This window comes from Mandrillus leucophaeus, unplaced genomic scaffold (assembly GCF_000951045.1).
Source record: "Mandrillus leucophaeus isolate KB7577 unplaced genomic scaffold, Mleu.le_1.0 Scaffold168, whole genome shotgun sequence".
Lineage (NCBI taxonomy): Eukaryota > Metazoa > Chordata > Mammalia > Primates > Cercopithecidae > Mandrillus > Mandrillus leucophaeus.
The window spans coordinates 122,151-133,373 of NW_012101676.1; positions in this window are offsets into that span (position 1 = coordinate 122,151).

The window sequence follows — 11,223 nt, forward strand, 5'->3', positions numbered from 1 at the left end:
CACGTCTGTCTTCTCTAAACTTTAAGTTTTGTGACGCCAGGGTCGCGTCTGCGTTGCCCACCACTATGGTCTCCATGGCTAGCGCTATGCCTGGAATTCAGAACATACGTATTGATTGAATGAATGAAGAAAGGAAAAAAATACTTGTAATTCCTGAAATTGCACCGGAAGAGATTCAGCCCTTTAAACCTTAAAGGCTTTACGTCTCCTGAAGTTCCCTGAAAAATACAAATACTCAGCGGTTATTAGTTAAGAGAGAAAATGTTGCCCAGGATGCGGTGGGGACGTAGGAGGAAGGAGGGCTCAATCACCGTTTCCTGCGGATACCATGCCGGGCCAGCCCTGTACTGGGGATGCGGTGACATGGCCTTATCTTCCGTGAAATGATGCCAGGACACACAGGGTACCCCCAAGTACCTGCTCGTACTTTTGACTCCTCTTGGGGCCCACAAATAAATAAGGAACTGGGCTTGGGAGACTGTGATCTTACTCTATTTTTAACTGTACTCAGTTATTAAAAAATTAAACTGGAGAAGGAAATTGAGAAATCTACTGCCAAGAACCATTCTACAGTAGCAGGGTGGGCGCCCAAAACCTACAGGCCTCTAGTCGCAGGAGCCTCAGTGTTCTTTGGTTTCTTCCCCGCTGGGAGCTCAGCGCTCTCTGCCAGCCCGTTCTGACTCCCAGCTTCTGCTCCAGCTGCACGTCTTGGCTTAGCCCTGTTTTCCAGCTGCTTCTTCCCTTCCCAGCCAGACTTCTCCAGATTTATCCAGCTAAGTTGTGTTCAACATTTGAATAGTTGCACAGTCGTTAGAGAGATCTTCAACTCATACATATTTTGAAAAATAATTAGTACACGACTTGTCAGATGGAAGGGCCATCTGCGAGGGTGATGTGGATGCTTACAAGACAGACTGCGAAAAACATCTATCATGTCTGATCTCTCCTTAGAAAACGAGCCTGTTAGTTTCACTCTGAGTTGTGATTTTTAGTGTAGTTTCAGCTGTTAAAAATGTTTAACAAATATTTTCTTTTTGTCTTGACTCCTTAAATTTATTTTTCTTTTTTTGAGACAGTGTCTCACTCTGTCGCCCAAGTTGAAGCTCACTGCAGCCTTGGCTTTCTGGGCTCAAGCAATCCTCCCACCTCAGCCTCTGCCCTCCCCGCACCCCATCCCGTCCAGTAGCTGGTACTGCAGATGTAGGCCGGCATGCCCAGTTTTGTTTTGGTTTGGTTTTTTGGTTTTTGGGTTTTTTTAGTAGAAATGGGGTTTCACCGTGTTGGCCAGGCTGGTCTTGACTTCCTGCCTCAAGTGATCTGCCCACGTCTGCCTCCCAAAGTGCTGGGATGACAGGCGTGAAACACGCACCCTGCCATTATATTATTTTATTTTATTTTCTGAGATGGGGTCTCACTCTGTTCCCAGACTGGAGTGCAGTGGTGCCATCTTGGCTCACTGCAATCGCCGCCTCTCAGCTTCAAGTGATTCTTGTGCTTCAGCCTCCTGAGTAGCTGGGATTACAGGCACCTGCCACCACAGCTGGCTAATTTTTCTATTTGTATTAGAGATGGGTGTTCACCATGTTGGCCAGGGTGGTCTTGAACTCCTGACCTCAAGTGATCCTCCCACCTCGGTCTTCCAAAGTGCTGGGATTACAGGCGTGAGCCGCCATGCCCAGCCACAGGCTTTTTTTTTTTTTTTTTTTGGAGACAGTCTTGCTCTGTCACCCAGGCTGGAGTGCAATGGCTCCATCTTGGCTCACTGCAACTTCTGCCTCCCAGGTTCAAGCAATTCTCCTGCCTTAGCCTCCCGAGTAGCTGGGATTACAGGTGTGCGCCACCACGCCCAGCTAATTTTTGTATTTTTAGTAGAGACGGAGTTTCACCATGTTGGCCAGGCTGGTCTCGAACTCCTGACCTCAGGTGATCCACCTGCCTCGGCCTCCTAAAGTGCTGGGATTACAGGTGTGAGCCACTGTGCCAGGTCAAGCAGACATTCTTATTTATTATTAATTCCCTAAAGTTCTAAGGTCCTCTTCTTTGGAAACACATGAAATATAACTAATTAATTATGTGAAAAGAATAATATTTCTTATTAACAGGAAGTATTCAAATAATTTTGCAGCCACAGACAATCGATAGTAAAGAAATGGCTTCTAATTTCAGAGGTAAAATAATAACTAACTTGTGGGAAAAGAGAAGAGAAAGAGTGTACCAACTACAGTTATTTTGTTTCTGCCGTGTTTATGGAGGCTTCCATTTGTCCACTTTTTTATGTAAAACACAATTTGTTGAGTGGCTTCTATGTACTAAGCAAGGGGTTGGATACTGTGGCAGCTACCATACCTGCCTACATCCTAACCTCTTACCTCAAAGAGCTAAAACTCTAATAGTAGTAGACAGGTCTACAAAGAATCATGACACCAGACCATTTCTCAGGGGGCAGAAGTCCCACAGAGCTCCTGGGAATTCAGGAAAAAGCAAAGGGGGCTGTTCCTAGCTAAGATCAAGGACAACTTCTCAGAGACATGGAGCGAGAAGCAGGCTGTGAAGGATGGTGTAGTTGTTTCATGTCGATGCCATAACAAATACAGTTTTCCTTCCTTATCTGCAGGGGATACATTCATCCCCCTGTGCATACCTGAAACTGCAGAGAGCCCTGAACACTGTATATACTATGTTTTTCCTATACATACATATGTATGATAATTTATAAATTAGGCACAGTAAAAGATTAACAACAATAACTAGCCAGGCATAGTGGCTCACGCCTGTAATCCCAGCACTTTGGGAGGCCGAGATGGGCAGATCACTTAAGGTCAGGAGTTTGAGACCGGCCTGGCCGACATGGTGAAACCCCATCTCTACAAAAAATACAAAAATTAGCTGAGCATGGTGGCATGCACCTGTAGTCCCAGCTACTCGGGAGGCTGAGGCAGGAGAATCGTTAGAATACAGGAGGTGGAGGCTGCAGTGAGCTGAGATCGTGCCACTGGACTCTGGCCTGGGTGACAGAGTGAGACTCCATCTCAGAAAAAAAAATAAATAAAATAGAACCATTAAACCATTATAACAGTATACTGTAATGAAAGTTACGTGAATTTGGTCTCTGTCTCTCTCAAAATATCTTACTGTATTGTACTCACCTATTTTCTGACCTTGGTTGACAGTAGGTAACTGAACCTGTGAAAAACAAAGCCACAGGTAAGGGGGGACTACTGAATCACAAACTTAGTGGCTTAAAGCAACATAACTTAATTATCTTATAGTCATGGAGGTCAGAAGCCCAATGCAGATCTTGTTGAACTAAAACCAAGGAGTTGGAGAGCTACATCCCTTCCTGGAGGGGATGTAGCTCTAGCAAAGGGGCTGTTCCTGCTAGTTGGGCTTTTAGCCTCATTCAGCTCTTTGTGGTTACAGGACTGGGGAGTGTTTCCTGCTGTCTGTTCTCAGCCTCTGGAGGCTGCTGCATCCTTTGGCTTGTGGCTTCCGTCTTCAAAACTGGCAGCAGGGTCAAGGCCTTCTTTTGCTGTCGCATGTTTCTGGCCTCCCCTTCTGCCTTCTACTGCATTTAAGGACCCGTTTAACTATGCTGTGCCCCACCTAAATAATCCAGCATAGTCTCTGCAGTTCAAGGTTTGTAACCACAACCGCATCTACTGCTCCCGCTCTGACAAGTCAGGTAACGTAGTCGCAGGTTCCAGTCAGTAAGGCATGGACATCTGTGTGGGGGGCTATTATTTTGCCTACTGCAAATGAGAAGGATTTCAACCAAAAGAGGAACTGGGTAGGGGACATCCAGGCCTGGAAAGGCACAAGCAGGGTATGGGGACAGATCCTATGCAGAAATAGCCATTTCACTGGACCTGGGTTCAAGTGATCCTCCTGCCTCAGCCTCCCAAGTAGCTGGGACTACAGGCATGTGCCACCACGCCGGGATCTCCAAAATAATTTTTACAGCTTACTCCCCAAGTATTAGTTTGACCGTACAGAATCGCAGAGCTGTGCCATCTCATCTGTCTACTTCTTTGTTTACTTCACTTCTCTATTTCTCTAGCATCCTCCCTACTCTCTCAGAAGTCCATTATCTGCATGCCTCAAATACCGGCTTTCTCTGTGACTTTGTTCTGCCCTTTTCTCCTTCCAAGTGTCTTTACCTCAAACATTAGTTCTTCCTCCCACCTCTGTCTTTCTGAAGGCTATTAGCTCTAGGACATTTTTCGAGTTCCAATCTCAAACCCAGGAACTCTTTTTGGCCTGGGGTTACCAACTATCAAATACAATCTGCAGAGACTGCGTCCTGATTTGTGTAGATTTCCCTTTGCTCTCTGAAATTTGGCAGCCTCTTGGTTACTGGCTGGCTTCCACTTCTGCAGGTGAATCACCTTATCATAATCTCATCATGGTTTTCATTATCAAAACCCATTTATCAAGCAGGCGAAGATAACTCACTCTGTGATAACTGTATATATCAGCTCTGGTTGATAAAGCAAAATACTGAAGTTTTTTTTGGCCGGGCACAGTGGCTCAAGCCTGTAATCCCAGCACTTTGGGAGGCCGAGACAGGCGGATCACGAGGTCAAGAGATCGAGACCAGCCTGGCTAACACGGTGAAACCCCGTCTCTACTAAAAATACAAAAAACTAGCTGGGCGAGGTGGCGGCGCCTGTAGTCCCAGCTATTTGGGAGGCTGAGGCAGGAGAATGGCGTAAACCTGGGAGGCAGAGCTTGTAGTGAGCTGAGATCCGGCCACTGCACTCCAGCCTGGGTGACAGAGCAAGACTCTGTCTCAAAAAAAAAATACTGAGGTTTTTTTTTTTTTTAAAACACGAGTCTCACTCTGTTGCCCAGGCTGGAGTGGAGTGCAGTGGCATGATCTTGGCTCACTGCAACCTCCGCCTCCCAAGTTCAGCAATTCTCCTGCCTCAGTCTCCCAAGTAGCTGGGACTACAGGCGCATGCCACCACATCCAGCTAATGTTTGTTGTTGTTGTTGTTGTATTTTAGTAGAGACAGGTTTCACCGTGTTGCCCAGGGTGGTTTTGAACTCCTGAGCTCAGGCAATTCGCCCGCCTCGGCCTCCCAAAGTGCTAGGATTATAGGTGTGAACTACTGCGCCCGGCTGATAAAGCAAAATACTGATCTTAAAAGGAACTGTAAAATAACAACCAAAACAACATTTAGTAGTTAATTTTAAATTCAAAGTTTAAAAACAGATCATGAAAATGATTCCTTTACAGTTACACAATTAAATATGTATTGTCAATTTAGATTAGCTCAGCTAACTCTGACAATACTGATTTTGTTATGGAAATGGATTTTTGTTGAGATGAAAGTTTGGGCCTTACCCTGTTGCTCCTAAAGCAAGTTTTACCAATGTTTGCTGCAGACGTTTGATAAAAAATTTAAATGGAAGGTTTTGGAGCATATAGAATTAAAACTTCACCTTTTCAATGGGATGTTTCTTTTAATTATAGACAAAGCAGCGTTCTGCTCATGTCTGCAAATGAAATGGAAGCTGCAGCCAACTCTAAACGTAATGAGAAATAAGTAAATAGTTGGTGTTGCTGTCATAGCTCACTCAGCAGAAAGAGTAAGCTTTCGGGGGATGTGGTAAGAAAAAAAATTGTTTTAGCAATTCTTCTCTTACTAACGTAAGTGTCAACACAAGAATTCTTTAAATGCAGAATGTGATTTGTATCTTCATAGTATATCTTTGAGCTTTTCTGGGAATGAATCTTCTCAAATTATTGAGCAATTCTGACTTACGCAACCACATACTTCATTACTCATCTGAGAAGCAGAGTGGCTATTTGGAGAATGAAGCTACACTTGGAGTCTCCGGAGGTGGCTGGAAAGGGAGGTCTGCGGGGACTGGTCAGGTGGTTGCCCTGGAAAGTTGCTGGAACCCTGGGCCTTCCCTAACTATGCATTAGAGGGTGCTGCTGTATTTTCCTGGAGATTCAGTTTTCCAAAATAGCTAAAAGCAAAGCAATTAGAAATAAATTAAAATCAGAGGAAAATGTACAGTCTCATGATTTTAATACTGGAAAACATGCATACGAATTGAAATTTAATACTGAAGATTTTCTCCCCGGTAAACAAATTATTTTCATAACTGTACGAAATGAGAATTTGTAATGGTTACAATGGTGAAGATGGTAAATTTTATATAATGTATATTTTACCACAAATTTTAAAATACAGTTTAAATTAAGAAAGAAAACTAGTGGCAAAACCAATTAAATAAAGGCTTTTTAAAAATACAAGATAGGTCAGGTGTGGTGTTTAACGCCTGTAATACCAGTACTTTGGGAAGCCGAGGCAGGCGGATCACTTTGAGCTCAGAAGTTCGAGACCAACCTGGCCAACATGGCATAACCCTGTCTCTACTAAAAATACAAAAATTAGCCGCACGTAATGGCGCGGGCCTGTGGTCCCAGCCACTCTGTAGGCTGAGGCAGGAGAATCACTTGAACCTGGGAGGCAGAGGTTGCAGTGAGCTGAGATTGCACCACTGTACTCCAGCCTGGGTGATAGAGTGAGACTCTGTCTTAAACAAACAATAATAATAATAATATTCGCTGGGCGAGGTGGCTCATGCCTGTAATCCTAACACCTTGAGAGGGGGAAATCACCTGAGCCCAGAAGTTCGGGACAAGCCTGGACAACATAGCGAAACATAGTGTCTACAAAAAATACAAAAATTAGCCAGGCCTGGTGGCATGCATCTGTAGTCCCAGCTACTGGGGAGACTGAGGTAGGAGGATCCCTTGAGCCTGGGAGGTTGAGGCTGCAGTGAGCCGTGATCCTGCCACTGCACTCCAGCCTGGGTGACAGACCCAGACCCTGTCTCAAAAAAGCAAAAACAAACAAAACAGTAATACTCCACTTTCCCTAAATCTGACTTCCAATATTATAAACTCTGTGGAAAATGTCTAGGAACTGAGGGAGCAAAAGGTCTTTTGATATTTGAAATAGCTGTCAGAAAGTTCTAGTTCTCTGCACAGAAAAGGTTTTAGGGATAAGAAGTTCTATTAGTTTTACTTTACATATAATTTTAATAAGCTAAGCAACATTTCTTTGCTAATAGCAGATTAAAAGTTGAAAATTAATAAGGTGTGATATACTACTAAAGACTCTTAATAGCAGAGAAAAAAATAGCTGATTACCTAACAGAGACAAAATAACTCTAAAGGAAAAACCAACTAAGGAAAAAGTTTTTCCTTCTACATTCACATTCAACACTCAACACACTCTGGTCACCAAAATGTGTGGGTTTTTCCCCTCACACACCAACTGGATGTCCTAGAATAATTCAGTTCAATTCTAACACTATCTACCTGGAGTTACTGCAGACCTCGTACGTTAAGGGCTCAGTCCTAGAAAATTGCCTCCATTTGGGATGTCAATAGTAGGTTGTCACCTATACTGGTGATCAACTGGCTGTAAATCACTTTTCACTACCCCTTCTCAGGTTTTATTAGTTTGCTGGGATGGCTTATAAAACTCATGGAGGCCGGGTGCAGTGGCTCACACCTTTGGGAGGCTGAGGCCAGCAGATCATTTGAGGTCAGGAGTTTGAGACCAGCCTGGCCAACATGGTGAAACCCCGTCTCTACTGAAAAAAATAAAAAACAACAAAAATTGCACAGGCGTGGTGCCGCACACTTGTAATCCCAGCTACTCAGGAGGCTGAGGCAGGAGAATCACTTGAACCCGGGAGGCAGAGGTTGCAGTGAGCTGAGATCATGCTTATTGCTCTCCAGCCTAGGCGACAGAGCGAGACTCTGTCTCAAAAAAAATAAAAATAATAAAAATAATAAAACTCATGGAAAACACCTGCATTTACAGGTTAATAACAGATACTATGAGGATGCAGATGAACAGAAGAGATACATAGGTTGAGGTCTGGAAGAGTCCTGAGTGCTGGACTTTCTGTCCCCATGGAGCTGGAGTCTGCCACCCACCCTTCCAGCATGCAGATATATTCATCAGCCCAGAAGCTCCCGAACACTGCAGTTCAGGAGGCTCCTGAACATTGCACCTTATGGAGGCCTTATGATATTTTCATGATTGATTATTAACTCAATCGCCAGCCCCTCTCCCCTTCCTAGAGGATGGGAGATGGGGCTGAAAGTTCCAAGAGTCTAATCATGACTTGGTGTTTCTGGCAACCAGTCCCTATCCAGGAGCCACCAACAGTCACCCGATTGGAACAAAGATGCTCCTATCGCCCAGGAAATTCTGAGGGATTCAGGAGCTCTGTGTCAGGAATTGGTGTCAAAGACCAAATATTAGCAGAAGATTCTCCTAGCGCCCCTACATACAAGAGTATTAAGAGCTCTGTTTCAGGAACTGGAGGCACAAACTGATAGATATACATTTCATAATAACTAACAACAGCAACAACAACAATTCCTCAAAACACAAAGCCTGGTGCAGTGGCTCATGCCTGTAATCCCGACACTCAAGACCAGCCTGGGCAACATGGCAGAACCCCATCTCTACAAAAAATACAAAAAAATTAGCCTGGTGTGATGGCATACACCTATGTTCTCCCCCACCCAACCAAAACAAAAACAAAAAAAACAAAAACAAACAGACCAAAAAAAAAAGAAAAACCTGAAACTGTTATATTGAATGTATTAAGTGCACTTTTTTTGTTGGTTTTTTTTTTTTTTTTTTTTTTGAGACAGGGCCTCTGTCACCTAGACTGGAGTGCGGTGGGAGCAATCATGGCTCACTGCAGCCTCAGCCTCCTGAATAGCTGGGACCTCAGGCATGTGTCACTACACCCAGCTAATTTTTTTGGTAATTTTTGTAGAGACAATGTTGCCCAGGCTGGCCTGGAACTTCTGGGCTCGAGTGATCCTCCCACCTCAGCCTCTCATAGTGCTGGGATTACAGGTGTGCGCCACCACACCTGGCCTTGAATTTTACCATTAAAATGTTCTTTACATATGGTTTTTGGGGGAGAATATCTTCTCTGTTCTTAAGGAATGTATAATTTAGTTAAGGACATAAAGTACTGTATATGGATATAAAACGACTCTAAAACAAATGAAACAAGTCAATGAAGCATACCTTCTTCTCGGTTGTCTGGGTCTTGCATGGTCTGATCCTACTCTATTTTTATGCTACTGCCCATAGAGAACATTCTTCTGTAGTTAGGCAGATTTTATTTTATTTTTCTTGAGATAGAGTCTGGCTCTGTCGCCCAGGCTGCGCAGTGGCGCCATTTCGGCTCACTGCAACCTCCACCGCCTGGGCTCAAGCGATTCTCGTGCCTCAGTCTCCCGAGTAGCTGGGATTACAGGCATGTACCACTATGCCCAGCTAATTTTTGTGTTTTTAGTGGAGAAAGGGTTCCGCCATGTTGGCCAGGCTGGTCTAGAACTCCTGGCCTCAAGTGATCCGCCCGCCTCGGCCTCCCAAAGTGCTGGGATTACAGGTGTGAGCCACCATACCCGGCCATAGGTGATATTCTATAGGAGCCTCAGGAAGAGAACCCCTTCACTGGCTTCACAACTGCAGAGGCCTCACGAGCAAGTGGATTCTCTGTGTCTGCTAGGCCTGGAATCGTTCTCTGCTTTGGTTGAGGCTGGAGACACAAGTCTTTGAGTTCCCCTCTTCCTCACTCCACAAAGTCCATTCCTCTTTCAGAGGAAGCATAAGGGAGTTAATTTGTTTTCAGTTTCCTTACTTATGAGTATGTTGTAATTATGACTTTTTTTTTTTTTTTTTTTGAGACAAAGTCTTGCTCTGTTGTTCAGGCTAGAGTGCAGTGGTGTGGTCTCCACTCACTGCAACCTCCACCTCCTGGGTTCAAGCGATTCTCCTGCCTCAGCCTGCCGAGTAGCTGGGATTACAGGCGCCTGCCACCACGCCCAGCTAATTTTTGTATTTTTAGTAGAGACAGCGTTTCCCCATCTTGGCCAGGCTAGTCTCGAACTCCTGACCTCGTGATCCACCTGCCTTGGCCTCCCAAAGTGCTGGGATTACAGGCGTGAGCCACCATGCCCAGTCTCATTACTTCTTGAGATTACCTGGAGAGGGCATTATAATTCATTATAACTATAACAAGTCATTATAACTCAAAGCTCTGGAGTTAGATCTATGAAGGTCTGAATCTCCGCTCTTTGATCTTGGGCAAGTTACTTGAGCTGTCTGCATTTCAGGATCCTCTTTCATAAAATGGGTTGAATAACATGGTCATTTTGAGAATTAAATGAGATAATATACAAATTTAGAGCAATACTTGGTATAGAATAAGGACACACACATACACATATGTATAAACTATATTAGTTAATTTATATACTCCAATTTTGTCACTACTCTCAGCTCTATGCTCAGCTGGTCTTGTGTTGTCTCTTTTTCTTGTCTTCTCAGCTAGATACATTATGTAGATGTGCTTATTTAACTGATTAACTTTAAAACATTTTCTGGACCAGGCATGGTGGCTGAAGCCTGTAATCCCAGCACTTTGGAAGACCAAGGCAGGCGGATCACCTGAGGTCAGGAGTTCGAGACCAGTCTGGCCAACATGATGAAACCCCATCTCTAATAAAAATACAAAAATTAGCCAGGTGTGGTGGAGCATGCCTGCAGTCTCAGCTACTCCAGAGGATGAGGCAGGGGAATTGCTTGAACCCGGGAGATGGAGGTTGCAAGGTTGCAGTGAGCTGCGATCACACCACTGCATTCCAGACTAGGCGACAGAGCAAGACTCCATTTCAAAAAAAAAAAAAAAAAAAAAAATTCTGTTAACTATCCTACTATAGAAGTAGCAGGAATTATAAGACAAAATCACCCAGAATCACTACACTACATCCAGAGACTACCACTGTTAACATTTGGCTGTGCAATTTTCTGGGCTTTAAAAATAGTTTAAAAAATATATATGTGTATATAGTTTATTGTATATACATATAAAATAAACTTTTATTGTTGCTGTTCTTCCTTTCTTTTTTATTTTTTTTTTGAGACGGAGTCTCGCTCTGTCGCCCAGGCTGGAGTGCAGTGGCCAGATCTCAGCTCACTGCAAGCTCCGCCTCCCGGGTCCACGCCATTCTCCTGCCTCAGCCTCCCAAATAGCTGGGACTACAGGTGCCCACCACCTCACCCGGCTAGTTTTTTTTTTTGTATTTTTTAGTAGAGACGGGGTTTCACCGTGTTAGCCAGGATGGTCTCGATCTCCTGACCTCATGATCCACCCGTC